The sequence below is a fragment of the Lampetra fluviatilis genome, chromosome 4 (assembly GCF_964198595.1).
Source record: "Lampetra fluviatilis chromosome 4, kcLamFluv1.1, whole genome shotgun sequence".
NCBI classification, from domain to species: domain Eukaryota; kingdom Metazoa; phylum Chordata; class Hyperoartia; order Petromyzontiformes; family Petromyzontidae; genus Lampetra; species Lampetra fluviatilis.
The window spans coordinates 16,292,250-16,307,249 of NC_136278.1; positions in this window are offsets into that span (position 1 = coordinate 16,292,250).

Consider the following 15,000-nt stretch of genomic DNA (forward strand, 5'->3'; position numbering starts at 1 on the left):
CCAATCTGCTGGAAAAGCCTGTGGAAGTTTCACGGCGTTCGTACGATATTTGGCGACGCAAAAATGAGCGATTTCCCAGCTCGATGGAATTCGGCGCGAGAGAAACGATGCCCCGTAACGCACATGAGAGCAATCCCGGCCAATTTCTCCCGTTTGATGGGGTCTATGTGTAAAAATTTTGACTTTTTTGAGTGCACGTGCAAATCTGCTGAAAAAGCCTGTGGAAGTTTCACGGCGTTCGTACGATATTTGGCGACGCAAAAATGAGCGATTTCCCAGCTCGATGGAATTCGGAGCGAGAGAAACGATGCCCCGTAACGCACATGAGAGCAATCCCGGCCAATTTCTCCCGTTTGATGGGGTCTATGTGTAAAAATTTTGACTTTTTTGAGTGCACGTGCAAATCTGCTGAAAAAGCCTGTGGAAGTTTCACGGCGTTCGTACGATATTTGGCGACGCAAAAATGAGCGATTTCCCAGCTCGAGAGAATTCGGCGCGAGAGAAACGATGCCCCGTAACGCACATGAGAGCAATCCGGGCCAATTTCTCCCGTTTGATGGGGTCTATGTGTAAAAATTTTGACTTTTTTGAGTGCACGTGCAAATCTGCTGGAAAAGCCTGTGGAAGTTTCACGGCGTTCGTACGATATTTGGCGACGCAAAAATGAGCGATTTCCCAGCTCGATGGAATTCGGCGCGACAGAAACGATGCCCCGTAACGCACATGAGAGCAATCCGGGCCAATTTCTCCCGTTTGATGGGGTCTATGTGTAAAAATTTTGACTTTTTTGAGTGCAGGTGCAAATCTGCTGAAAAAGCCTGTGGAAGTTTCACGGCGTTCGTACGATATTTGGCGACGCAAAAATGAGCGATTTCCCAGCTCGAGAGAATTCGGCGCGAGAGAAACGATGCCCCGTAACGCACATGAGAGCAATCCGGGCCAATTTCTCCCGTTTGATGGGGTCTATGTGTACAAATTTTGACTTTTTTGAGTGCACGTGCAAATCTGCTGAAAAAGCCTGTGGAAGTTTCACGGCGTTCGTACGATATTTGGCGACGCAAAAATGAGCGATTTCCCAGCTCGATGGAATTCGGCGCGACAGAAACGATGCCCCGTAACGCACATGAGAGCAATCCGGGCCAATTTCTCCCGTTTGATGGGGTCTATGTGTAAAAATTTTGACTTTTTTGAGTGCACGTGCAAATCTGCTGAAAAAGCCTGTGGAAGTTTCACGGCGTTCGTACGATATTTGGCGACGCAAAAATGAGCGATTTCCCAGCTCGAGAGAATTCGGCGCGAGAGAAACGATGCCCCGTAACGCACATGAGAGCAATCCGGGCCAATTTCTCCCGTTTGATGGGGTCTATGTGTAAAAATTTTGACTTTTTTGAGTGCAGGTGCAAATCTGCTGAAAAAGCCTGTGGAAGTTTCACGGCGTTCGTACGATATTTGGCGACGCAAAAATGAGCGATTTCCCAGCTCGATGGAATTCGGCGCGAGAGAAACGATGCCCCGTAACGCACATGAGAGCAATCCGGGCCAATTTCTCCCGTTTGATGGGGTCTATGTGTAAAAATTTTGACTTTTTTGAGTGCAGGTGCAAATCTGCTGAAAAAGCCTGTGGAAGTTTCACGGCGTTCGTACGATATTTGGCGACGCAAAAATGAGCGATTTCCCAGCTCGAGAGAATTCGGCGCGAGAGAAACGATGCCCCGTAACGCACATGAGAGCAATCCGGGCCAATTTCTCCCGTTTGATGGGGTCTATGTGTAAAAATTTTGACTTTTTTGAGTGCAGGTGCAAATCTGCTGGAAAAGCCTGTGGAAGTTTCACGGCGTTCGTACGATATTTGGCGACGCAAAAATGAGCGATTTCCCAGCTCGATGGAATTCGGCGCGAGAGAAACGATGCCCCGTAACGCACATGAGAGCAATCCCGGCCAATTTCTCCCGTTTGATGGGGTCTATGTGTAAAAATTTTGACTTTTTTGAGTGCACGTGCAAATCTGCTGAAAAAGCCTGTGGAAGTTTCACGGCGTTCGTACGATATTTGGCGACGCAAAAATGAGCGATTTCCCAGCTCGATGGAATTCGGAGCGAGAGAAACGATGCCCCGTAACGCACATGAGAGCAATCCCGGCCAATTTCTCCCGTTTGATGGGGTCTATGTGTAAAAATTTTGACTTTTTTGAGTGCACGTGCAAATCTGCTGAAAAAGCCTGTGGAAGTTTCACGGCGTTCGTACGATATTTGGCGACGCAAAAATGAGCGATTTCCCAGCTCGAGAGAATTCGGCGCGAGAGAAACGATGCCCCGTAACGCACATGAGAGCAATCCGGGCCAATTTCTCCCGTTTGATGGGGTCTATGTGTAAAAATTTTGACTTTTTTGAGTGCAGGTGCAAATCTGCTGAAAAAGCCTGTGGAAGTTTCACGGCGTTCGTACGATATTTGGCGACGCAAAAATGAGCGATTTCCCAGCTCGATGGAATTCGGCGCGAGAGAAACGATGCCCCGTAACGCACATGAGAGCAATCCGGGCCAATTTCTCCCGTTTGATGGGGTCTATGTGTAAAAATTTTGACTTTTTTGAGTGCACGTGCAAATCTGCTGAAAAAGCCTGTGGAAGTTTCACGGCGTTCGTACGATATTTGGCGACGCAAAAATGAGCGATTTCCCAGCTCGAGAGAATTCGGCGCGAGAGAAACGATGCCCCGTAACGCACATGAGAGCAATCCGGGCCAATTTCTCCCGTTTGATGGGGTCTATGTGTAAAAATTTTGACTTTTTTGAGTGCAGGTGCAAATCTGCTGGAAAAGCCTGTGGAAGTTTCACGGCGTTCGTACGATATTTGGCGACGCAAAAATGAGCGATTTCCCAGCTCGATGGAATTCGGAGCGAGAGAAACGATGCCCCGTAACGCACATGAGAGCAATCCCGGCCAATTTCTCCCGTTTGATGGGGTCTATGTGTACAAATTTTGACTTTTTTGAGTGCACGTGCCAATCTGCTGGAAAAGCCTGTGGAAGTTTCACGGCGTTCGTACGATATTTGGCGACGCAAAAATGAGCGATTTCCCAGCTCGATGGAATTCGGCGCGAGAGAAACGATGCCCCGTAACGCACATGAGAGCAATCCCGGCCAATTTCTCCCGTTTGATGGGGTCTATGTGTAAAAATTTTGACTTTTTTGAGTGCACGTGCAAATCTGCTGAAAAAGCCTGTGGAAGTTTCACGGCGTTCGTACGATATTTGGCGACGCAAAAATGAGCGATTTCCCAGCTCGATGGAATTCGGAGCGAGAGAAACGATGCCCCGTAACGCACATGAGAGCAATCCCGGCCAATTTCTCCCGTTTGATGGGGTCTATGTGTAAAAATTTTGACTTTTTTGAGTGCACGTGCAAATCTGCTGAAAAAGCCTGTGGAAGTTTCACGGCGTTCGTACGATATTTGGCGACGCAAAAATGAGCGATTTCCCAGCTCGAGAGAATTCGGCGCGAGAGAAACGATGCCCCGTAACGCACATGAGAGCAATCCGGGCCAATTTCTCCCGTTTGATGGGGTCTATGTGTAAAAATTTTGACTTTTTTGAGTGCACGTGCAAATCTGCTGGAAAAGCCTGTGGAAGTTTCACGGCGTTCGTACGATATTTGGCGACGCAAAAATGAGCGATTTCCCAGCTCGATGGAATTCGGCGCGACAGAAACGATGCCCCGTAACGCACATGAGAGCAATCCGGGCCAATTTCTCCCGTTTGATGGGGTCTATGTGTAAAAATTTTGACTTTTTTGAGTGCAGGTGCAAATCTGCTGAAAAAGCCTGTGGAAGTTTCACGGCGTTCGTACGATATTTGGCGACGCAAAAATGAGCAATTTCCCAGCTCGAGAGAATTCGGCGCGAGAGAAACGATGCCCCGTAACGCACATGAGAGCAATCCGGGCCAATTTCTCCCGTTTGATGGGGTCTATGTGTACAAATTTTGACTTTTTTGAGTGCACGTGCAAATCTGCTGAAAAAGCCTGTGGAAGTTTCACGGCGTTCGTACGATATTTGGCGACGCAAAAATGAGCGATTTCCCAGCTCGATGGAATTCGGCGCGACAGAAACGATGCCCCGTAACGCACATGAGAGCAATCCGGGCCAATTTCTCCCGTTTGATGGGGTCTATGTGTAAAAATTTTGACTTTTTTGAGTGCACGTGCAAATCTGCTGAAAAAGCCTGTGGAAGTTTCACGGCGTTCGTACGATATTTGGCGACGCAAAAATGAGCGATTTCCCAGCTCGAGAGAATTCGGCGCGAGAGAAACGATGCCCCGTAACGCACATGAGAGCAATCCCGGCCAATTTCTCCCGTTTGATGGGGTCTATGTGTACAAATTTTGACTTTTTTGAGTGCACGTGCCAATCTGCTGGAAAAGCCTGTGGAAGTTTCACGGCGTTCGTACGATATTTGGCGACGCAAAAATGAGCGATTTCCCAGCTCGATGGAATTCGGCGCGACAGAAACGATGCCCCGTAACGCACATGAGAGCAATCCGGGCCAATTTCTCCCGTTTGATGGGGTCTATGTGTAAAAATTTTGACTTTTTTGAGTGCAGGTGCAAATCTGCTGGAAAAGCCTGTGGAAGTTTCACGGCGTTCGTACGATATTTGGCGACGCAAAAATGAGCGATTTCCAAGCTCGATGGAATTCGGAGCGAGAGAAACGATGCCCCGTAACGCACATGAGAGCAATCCGGGCCAATTTCTCCCGTTTGATGGGGTCTATGTGTAAAAATTTTGACTTTTTTGAGTGCAGGTGCAAATCTGCTGAAAAAGCCTGTGGAAGTTTCACGGCGTTCGTACGATATTTGGCGACGCAAAAATGAGCGATTTCCCAGCTCGAGAGAATTCGGCGCGAGAGAAACGATGCCCCGTAACGCACATGAGAGCAATCCGGGCCAATTTCTCCCGTTTGATGGGGTCTATGTGTAAAAATTTTGACTTTTTTGAGTGCAGGTGCAAATCTGCTGGAAAAGCCTGTGGAAGTTTCACGGCGTTCGTACGATATTTGGCGACGCAAAAATGAGCGATTTCCCAGCTCGATGGAATTCGGCGCGAGAGAAACGATGCCCCGTAACGCACATGAGAGCAATCCCGGCCAATTTCTCCCGTTTGATGGGGTCTATGTGTAAAAATTTTGACTTTTTTGAGTGCACGTGCAAATCTGCTGAAAAAGCCTGTGGAAGTTTCACGGCGTTCGTACGATATTTGGCGACGCAAAAATGAGCGATTTCCCAGCTCGATGGAATTCGGAGCGAGAGAAACGATGCCCCGTAACGCACATGAGAGCAATCCCGGCCAATTTCTCCCGTTTGATGGGGTCTATGTGTAAAAATTTTGACTTTTTTGAGTGCACGTGCAAATCTGCTGAAAAAGCCTGTGGAAGTTTCACGGCGTTCGTACGATATTTGGCGACGCAAAAATGAGCGATTTCCCAGCTCGAGAGAATTCGGCGCGAGAGAAACGATGCCCCGTAACGCACATGAGAGCAATCCGGGCCAATTTCTCCCGTTTGATGGGGTCTATGTGTAAAAATTTTGACTTTTTTGAGTGCAGGTGCAAATCTGCTGAAAAAGCCTGTGGAAGTTTCACGGCGTTCGTACGATATTTGGCGACGCAAAAATGAGCGATTTCCCAGCTCGATGGAATTCGGCGCGAGAGAAACGATGCCCCGTAACGCACATGAGAGCAATCCGGGCCAATTTCTCCCGTTTGATGGGGTCTATGTGTAAAAATTTTGACTTTTTTGAGTGCACGTGCAAATCTGCTGAAAAAGCCTGTGGAAGTTTCACGGCGTTCGTACGATATTTGGCGACGCAAAAATGAGCGATTTCCCAGCTCGAGAGAATTCGGCGCGAGAGAAACGATGCCCCGTAACGCACATGAGAGCAATCCGGGCCAATTTCTCCCGTTTGATGGGGTCTATGTGTAAAAATTTTGACTTTTTTGAGTGCAGGTGCAAATCTGCTGGAAAAGCCTGTGGAAGTTTCACGGCGTTCGTACGATATTTGGCGACGCAAAAATGAGCGATTTCCCAGCTCGATGGAATTCGGAGCGAGAGAAACGATGCCCCGTAACGCACATGAGAGCAATCCCGGCCAATTTCTCCCGTTTGATGGGGTCTATGTGTACAAATTTTGACTTTTTTGAGTGCACGTGCCAATCTGCTGGAAAAGCCTGTGGAAGTTTCACGGCGTTCGTACGATATTTGGCGACGCAAAAATGAGCGATTTCCCAGCTCGATGGAATTCGGCGCGAGAGAAACGATGCCCCGTAACGCACATGAGAGCAATCCCGGCCAATTTCTCCCGTTTGATGGGGTCTATGTGTAAAAATTTTGACTTTTTTGAGTGCACGTGCAAATCTGCTGAAAAAGCCTGTGGAAGTTTCACGGCGTTCGTACGATATTTGGCGACGCAAAAATGAGCGATTTCCCAGCTCGATGGAATTCGGAGCGAGAGAAACGATGCCCCGTAACGCACATGAGAGCAATCCCGGCCAATTTCTCCCGTTTGATGGGGTCTATGTGTAAAAATTTTGACTTTTTTGAGTGCACGTGCAAATCTGCTGAAAAAGCCTGTGGAAGTTTCACGGCGTTCGTACGATATTTGGCGACGCAAAAATGAGCGATTTCCCAGCTCGAGAGAATTCGGCGCGAGAGAAACGATGCCCCGTAACGCACATGAGAGCAATCCGGGCCAATTTCTCCCGTTTGATGGGGTCTATGTGTAAAAATTTTGACTTTTTTGAGTGCACGTGCAAATCTGCTGGAAAAGCCTGTGGAAGTTTCACGGCGTTCGTACGATATTTGGCGACGCAAAAATGAGCGATTTCCCAGCTCGATGGAATTCGGCGCGACAGAAACGATGCCCCGTAACGCACATGAGAGCAATCCGGGCCAATTTCTCCCGTTTGATGGGGTCTATGTGTAAAAATTTTGACTTTTTTGAGTGCAGGTGCAAATCTGCTGAAAAAGCCTGTGGAAGTTTCACGGCGTTCGTACGATATTTGGCGACGCAAAAATGAGCGATTTCCCAGCTCGAGAGAATTCGGCGCGAGAGAAACGATGCCCCGTAACGCACATGAGAGCAATCCGGGCCAATTTCTCCCGTTTGATGGGGTCTATGTGTACAAATTTTGACTTTTTTGAGTGCACGTGCAAATCTGCTGAAAAAGCCTGTGGAAGTTTCACGGCGTTCGTACGATATTTGGCGACGCAAAAATGAGCGATTTCCCAGCTCGATGGAATTCGGCGCGACAGAAACGATGCCCCGTAACGCACATGAGAGCAATCCGGGCCAATTTCTCCCGTTTGATGGGGTCTATGTGTAAAAATTTTGACTTTTTTGAGTGCACGTGCAAATCTGCTGAAAAAGCCTGTGGAAGTTTCACGGCGTTCGTACGATATTTGGCGACGCAAAAATGAGCGATTTCCCAGCTCGAGAGAATTCGGCGCGAGAGAAACGATGCCCCGTAACGCACATGAGAGCAATCCGGGCCAATTTCTCCCGTTTGATGGGGTCTATGTGTAAAAATTTTGACTTTTTTGAGTGCAGGTGCAAATCTGCTGGAAAAGCCTGTGGAAGTTTCACGGCGTTCGTACGATATTTGGCGACGCAAAAATGAGCGATTTCCCAGCTCGATGGAATTCGGAGCGAGAGAAACGATGCCCCGTAACGCACATGAGAGCAATCCCGGCCAATTTCTCCCGTTTGATGGGGTCTATGTGTACAAATTTTGACTTTTTTGAGTGCACGTGCCAATCTGCTGGAAAAGCCTGTGGAAGTTTCACGGCGTTCGTACGATATTTGGCGACGCAAAAATGAGCGATTTCCCAGCTCGATGGAATTCGGCGCGAGAGAAACGATGCCCCGTAACGCACATGAGAGCAATCCCGGCCAATTTCTCCCGTTTGATGGGGTCTATGTGTAAAAATTTTGACTTTTTTGAGTGCACGTGCAAATCTGCTGAAAAAGCCTGTGGAAGTTTCACGGCGTTCGTACGATATTTGGCGACGCAAAAATGAGCGATTTCCCAGCTCGATGGAATTCGGAGCGAGAGAAACGATGCCCCGTAACGCACATGAGAGCAATCCCGGCCAATTTCTCCCGTTTGATGGGGTCTATGTGTAAAAATTTTGACTTTTTTGAGTGCACGTGCAAATCTGCTGAAAAAGCCTGTGGAAGTTTCACGGCGTTCGTACGATATTTGGCGACGCAAAAATGAGCGATTTCCCAGCTCGAGAGAATTCGGCGCGAGAGAAACGATGCCCCGTAACGCACATGAGAGCAATCCGGGCCAATTTCTCCCGTTTGATGGGGTCTATGTGTAAAAATTTTGACTTTTTTGAGTGCACGTGCAAATCTGCTGGAAAAGCCTGTGGAAGTTTCACGGCGTTCGTACGATATTTGGCGACGCAAAAATGAGCGATTTCCCAGCTCGATGGAATTCGGCGCGACAGAAACGATGCCCCGTAACGCACATGAGAGCAATCCGGGCCAATTTCTCCCGTTTGATGGGGTCTATGTGTAAAAATTTTGACTTTTTTGAGTGCAGGTGCAAATCTGCTGAAAAAGCCTGTGGAAGTTTCACGGCGTTCGTACGATATTTGGCGACGCAAAAATGAGCGATTTCCCAGCTCGAGAGAATTCGGCGCGAGAGAAACGATGCCCCGTAACGCACATGAGAGCAATCCGGGCCAATTTCTCCCGTTTGATGGGGTCTATGTGTACAAATTTTGACTTTTTTGAGTGCACGTGCAAATCTGCTGAAAAAGCCTGTGGAAGTTTCACGGCGTTCGTACGATATTTGGCGACGCAAAAATGAGCGATTTCCCAGCTCGAGAGAATTCGGCGCGAGAGAAACGATGCCCCGTAACGCACATGAGAGCAATCCGGGCCAATTTCTCCCGTTTGATGGGGTCTATGTGTAAAAATTTTGACTTTTTTGAGTGCAGGTGCAAATCTGCTGGAAAAGCCTGTGGAAGTTTCACGGCGTTCGTACGATATTTGGCGACGCAAAAATGAGCGATTTCCCAGCTCGATGGAATTCGGCGCGAGAGAAACGATGCCCCGTAACGCACATGAGAGCAATCCCGGCCAATTTCTCCCGTTTGATGGGGTCTATGTGTAAAAATTTTGACTTTTTTGAGTGCACGTGCAAATCTGCTGAAAAAGCCTGTGGAAGTTTCACGGCGTTCGTACGATATTTGGCGACGCAAAAATGAGCGATTTCCCAGCTCGATGGAATTCGGAGCGAGAGAAACGATGCCCCGTAACGCACATGAGAGCAATCCCGGCCAATTTCTCCCGTTTGATGGGGTCTATGTGTAAAAATTTTGACTTTTTTGAGTGCACGTGCAAATCTGCTGAAAAAGCCTGTGGAAGTTTCACGGCGTTCGTACGATATTTGGCGACGCAAAAATGAGCGATTTCCCAGCTCGAGAGAATTCGGCGCGAGAGAAACGATGCCCCGTAACGCACATGAGAGCAATCCGGGCCAATTTCTCCCGTTTGATGGGGTCTATGTGTAAAAATTTTGACTTTTTTGAGTGCAGGTGCAAATCTGCTGAAAAAGCCTGTGGAAGTTTCACGGCGTTCGTACGATATTTGGCGACGCAAAAATGAGCGATTTCCCAGCTCGATGGAATTCGGCGCGAGAGAAACGATGCCCCGTAACGCACATGAGAGCAATCCGGGCCAATTTCTCCCGTTTGATGGGGTCTATGTGTAAAAATTTTGACTTTTTTGAGTGCACGTGCAAATCTGCTGAAAAAGCCTGTGGAAGTTTCACGGCGTTCGTACGATATTTGGCGACGCAAAAATGAGCGATTTCCCAGCTCGAGAGAATTCGGCGCGAGAGAAACGATGCCCCGTAACGCACATGAGAGCAATCCGGGCCAATTTCTCCCGTTTGATGGGGTCTATGTGTAAAAATTTTGACTTTTTTGAGTGCAGGTGCAAATCTGCTGGAAAAGCCTGTGGAAGTTTCACGGCGTTCGTACGATATTTGGCGACGCAAAAATGAGCGATTTCCCAGCTCGATGGAATTCGGAGCGAGAGAAACGATGCCCCGTAACGCACATGAGAGCAATCCCGGCCAATTTCTCCCGTTTGATGGGGTCTATGTGTACAAATTTTGACTTTTTTGAGTGCACGTGCCAATCTGCTGGAAAAGCCTGTGGAAGTTTCACGGCGTTCGTACGATATTTGGCGACGCAAAAATGAGCGATTTCCCAGCTCGATGGAATTCGGCGCGAGAGAAACGATGCCCCGTAACGCACATGAGAGCAATCCCGGCCAATTTCTCCCGTTTGATGGGGTCTATGTGTAAAAATTTTGACTTTTTTGAGTGCACGTGCAAATCTGCTGAAAAAGCCTGTGGAAGTTTCACGGCGTTCGTACGATATTTGGCGACGCAAAAATGAGCGATTTCCCAGCTCGATGGAATTCGGAGCGAGAGAAACGATGCCCCGTAACGCACATGAGAGCAATCCCGGCCAATTTCTCCCGTTTGATGGGGTCTATGTGTAAAAATTTTGACTTTTTTGAGTGCACGTGCAAATCTGCTGAAAAAGCCTGTGGAAGTTTCACGGCGTTCGTACGATATTTGGCGACGCAAAAATGAGCGATTTCCCAGCTCGAGAGAATTCGGCGCGAGAGAAACGATGCCCCGTAACGCACATGAGAGCAATCCGGGCCAATTTCTCCCGTTTGATGGGGTCTATGTGTAAAAATTTTGACTTTTTTGAGTGCACGTGCAAATCTGCTGGAAAAGCCTGTGGAAGTTTCACGGCGTTCGTACGATATTTGGCGACGCAAAAATGAGCGATTTCCCAGCTCGATGGAATTCGGCGCGACAGAAACGATGCCCCGTAACGCACATGAGAGCAATCCGGGCCAATTTCTCCCGTTTGATGGGGTCTATGTGTAAAAATTTTGACTTTTTTGAGTGCAGGTGCAAATCTGCTGAAAAAGCCTGTGGAAGTTTCACGGCGTTCGTACGATATTTGGCGACGCAAAAATGAGCGATTTCCCAGCTCGAGAGAATTCGGCGCGAGAGAAACGATGCCCCGTAACGCACATGAGAGCAATCCGGGCCAATTTCTCCCGTTTGATGGGGTCTATGTGTACAAATTTTGACTTTTTTGAGTGCACGTGCAAATCTGCTGAAAAAGCCTGTGGAAGTTTCACGGCGTTCGTACGATATTTGGCGACGCAAAAATGAGCGATTTCCCAGCTCGATGGAATTCGGCGCGACAGAAACGATGCCCCGTAACGCACATGAGAGCAATCCGGGCCAATTTCTCCCGTTTGATGGGGTCTATGTGTAAAAATTTTGACTTTTTTGAGTGCACGTGCAAATCTGCTGAAAAAGCCTGTGGAAGTTTCACGGCGTTCGTACGATATTTGGCGACGCAAAAATGAGCGATTTCCCAGCTCGAGAGAATTCGGCGCGAGAGAAACGATGCCCCGTAACGCACATGAGAGCAATCCCGGCCAATTTCTCCCGTTTGATGGGGTCTATGTGTACAAATTTTGACTTTTTTGAGTGCACGTGCCAATCTGCTGGAAAAGCCTGTGGAAGTTTCACGGCGTTCGTACGATATTTGGCGACGCAAAAATGAGCGATTTCCCAGCTCGATGGAATTCGGCGCGACAGAAACGATGCCCCGTAACGCACATGAGAGCAATCCGGGCCAATTTCTCCCGTTTGATGGGGTCTATGTGTAAAAATTTTGACTTTTTTGAGTGCAGGTGCAAATCTGCTGGAAAAGCCTGTGGAAGTTTCACGGCGTTCGTACGATATTTGGCGACGCAAAAATGAGCGATTTCCAAGCTCGATGGAATTCGGAGCGAGAGAAACGATGCCCCGTAACGCACATGAGAGCAATCCGGGCCAATTTCTCCCGTTTGATGGGGTCTATGTGTAAAAATTTTGACTTTTTTGAGTGCAGGTGCAAATCTGCTGAAAAAGCCTGTGGAAGTTTCACGGCGTTCGTACGATATTTGGCGACGCAAAAATGAGCGATTTCCCAGCTCGAGAGAATTCGGCGCGAGAGAAACGATGCCCCGTAACGCACATGAGAGCAATCCGGGCCAATTTCTCCCGTTTGATGGGGTCTATGTGTACAAATTTTGACTTTTTTGAGTGCACGTGCCAATCTGCTGGAAAAGCCTGTGGAAGTTTCACGGCGTTCGTACGATATTTGGCGACGCAAAAATGAGCGATTTCCCAGCTCGATGGAATTCGGAGCGAGAGAAACGATGCCCCGTAACGCACATGAGAGCAATCCCGGCCAATTTCTCCCGTTTGATGGGGTCTATGTGTACAAATTTTGACTTTTTTGAGTGCACGTGCCAATCTGCTGGAAAAGCCTGTGGAAGTTTCACGGCGTTCGTACGATATTTGGCGACGCAAAAATGAGCGATTTCCCAGCTCGATGGAATTCGGCGCGACAGAAACGATGCCCCGTAACGCACATGAGAGCAATCCGGGCCAATTTCTCCCGTTTGATGGGGTCTATGTGTAAAAATTTTGACTTTTTTGAGTGCAGGTGCAAATCTGCTGGAAAAGCCTGTGGAAGTTTCACGGCGTTCGTACGATATTTGGCGACGCAAAAATGAGCGATTTCCAAGCTCGATGGAATTCGGAGCGAGAGAAACGATGCCCCGTAACGCACATGAGAGCAATCCGGGCCAATTTCTCCCGTTTGATGGGGTCTATGTGTAAAAATTTTGACTTTTTTGAGTGCAGGTGCAAATCTGCTGAAAAAGCCTGTGGAAGTTTCACGGCGTTCGTACGATATTTGGCGACGCAAAAATGAGCGATTTCCCAGCTCGAGAGAATTCGGCGCGAGAGAAACGATGCCCCGTAACGCACATGAGAGCAATCCGGGCCAATTTCTCCCGTTTGATGGGGTCTATGTGTAAAAATTTTGACTTTTTTGAGTGCACGTGCAAATCTGCTGGAAAAGCCTGTGGAAGTTTCACGGCGTTCGTACGATATTTGGCGACGCAAAAATGAGCGATTTCCCAGCTCGATGGAATTCGGCGCGAGAGAAACGATGCCCCGTAACGCACATGAGAGCAATCCCGGCCAATTTCTCCCGTTTGATGGGGTCTATGTGTAAAAATTTTGACTTTTTTGAGTGCACGTGCAAATCTGCTGAAAAAGCCTGTGGAAGTTTCACGGCGTTCGTACGATATTTGGCGACGCAAAAATGAGCGATTTCCCAGCTCGATGGAATTCGGAGCGAGAGAAACGATGCCCCGTAACGCACATGAGAGCAATCCCGGCCAATTTCTCCCGTTTGATGGGGTCTATGTGTACAAATTTTGACTTTTTTGAGTGCACGTGCAAATCTGCTGAAAAAGCCTGTGGAAGTTTCACGGCGTTCGTACGATATTTGGCGACGCAAAAATGAGCGATTTCCCAGCTCGAGAGAATTCGGCGCGAGAGAAACGATGCCCCGTAACGCACATGAGAGCAATCCGGGCCAATTTCTCCCGTTTGATGGGGTCTATGTGTAAAAATTTTGACTTTTTTGAGTGCACGTGCAAATCTGCTGAAAAAGCCTGTGGAAGTTTCACGGCGTTCGTACGATATTTGGCGACGCAAAAATGAGCGATTTCCCAGCTCGATGGAATTCGGCGCGAGAGAAACGATGCCCCGTAACGCACATGAGAGCAATCCGGGCCAATTTCTCCCGTTTGATGGGGTCTATGTGTAAAAATTTTGACTTTTTTGAGTGCAGGTGCAAATCTGCTGAAAAAGCCTGTGGAAGTTTCACGGCGTTCGTACGATATTTGGCGACGCAAAAATGAGCGATTTCCCAGCTCGAGAGAATTCGGCGCGAGAGAAACGATGCCCCGTAACGCACATGAGAGCAATCCGGGCCAATTTCTCCCGTTTGATGGGGTCTATGTGTAAAAATTTTGACTTTTTTGAGTGCACGTGCCAATCTGCTGGAAAAGCCTGTGGAAGTTTCACGGCGTTCGTACGATATTTGGCGACGCAAAAATGAGCGATTTCCCAGCTCGATGGAATTCGGCGCGAGAGAAACGATGCCCCGTAACGCACATGAGAGCAATCCCGGCCAATTTCTCCCGTTTGATGGGGTCTATGTGTAAAAATTTTGACTTTTTTGAGTGCACGTGCAAATCTGCTGAAAAAGCCTGTGGAAGTTTCACGGCGTTCGTACAATATTTGGCGACGCAAAAATGAGCGATTTCCCAGCTCGATGGAATTCGGAGCGAGAGAAACGATGCCCCGTAACGCACATGAGAGCAATCCCGGCCAATTTCTCCCGTTTGATGGGGTCTATGTGTAAAAATTTTGACTTTTTTGAGTGCACGTGCAAATCTGCTGAAAAAGCCTGTGGAAGTTTCACGGCGTTCGTACGATATTTGGCGACGCAAAAATGAGCGATTTCCCAGCTCGAGAGAATTCGGCGCGAGAGAAACGATGCCCCGTAACGCACATGAGAGCAATCCGGGCCAATTTCTCCCGTTTGATGGGGTCTATGTGTAAAAATTTTGACTTTTTTGAGTGCACGTGCAAATCTGCTGGAAAAGCCTGTGGAAGTTTCACGGCGTTCGTACGATATTTGGCGACGCAAAAATGAGCGATTTCCCAGCTCGATGGAATTCGGCGCGACAGAAACGATGCCCCGTAACGCACATGAGAGCAATCCGGGCCAATTTCTCCCGTTTGATGGGGTCTATGTGTAAAAATTTTGACTTTTTTGAGTGCAGGTGCAAATCTGCTGAAAAAGCCTGTGGAAGTTTCACGGCGTTCGTACGATATTTGGCGACGCAAAAATGAGCGATTTCCCAGCTCGAGAGAATTCGGCGCGAGAGAAACGATGCCCCGTAACGCACATGAGAGCAATCCGGGCCAATTTCTCCCGTTTGATGGGGTCTATGTGTACAAATTTTGACTTTTTTGAGTGCACGTG